We start from the raw sequence: 733 nt of genomic DNA, 5'->3' as shown, positions 1-733 counted from the left end.
CCTGACTTCAGACTATACTACAAAGCTACAGTAATCAAGACAGTATGGTACTGACACAAAAACAGAAATATAGATCAACGGAACAGGATCGAAAGCCCAGAGATAAACCCACGCACATATGGTAACCCTCTCTTTGATAAAGGAGGCAAGAATATAGAGTGGAGAAAAGACAGCCTCTTCAATAAGTGGTGCTGGGAAAACTGGACAGCTACATGTAAAAGTATGAAATTAGAACACTCCCTAACACCATACACAAAAATAAACTCAAAATGTGTTAAAGACCTACATGTAAGGCCAGACACTATCAAACTCTTAGAGGAAAACACAGGCAGAACACTCTATGACATAAATCACAGCAAGATCCTTTTTGACCCACCTCCTAGAGAAATGGAAATAAAAACAAAAATAAACAAATGGGACCTAATGAAACTTAAAAGCTTTTGCACAGCAAAATATACCATAAACAAGACCAAAAGACAACCCTCAGAATGGGAGAAAATAGCTGCCAATGAAGCAACTGACAAAGGATTAATCTCCAAAATTTACAAGCAACTCTTACAGCTCAATAACAAACAAACAAACAACCCACTCCAAAAATGGGCAGAAGACCTAAATAGACAATTCTCCAAAGGAGATATACAGATTGCCAACAAACACATGAAAGAATGCACAACATCATTAATCATTAGAGAAATACAAATCAAAACTACAATGAGATATCACCTCACACCAG

This window comes from Physeter macrocephalus, chromosome 14 (genome assembly GCF_002837175.3).
Source record: "Physeter macrocephalus isolate SW-GA chromosome 14, ASM283717v5, whole genome shotgun sequence".
Lineage (NCBI taxonomy): Eukaryota > Metazoa > Chordata > Mammalia > Artiodactyla > Physeteridae > Physeter > Physeter macrocephalus.
Note: the sequence above shows the minus strand (reverse complement) of the source record.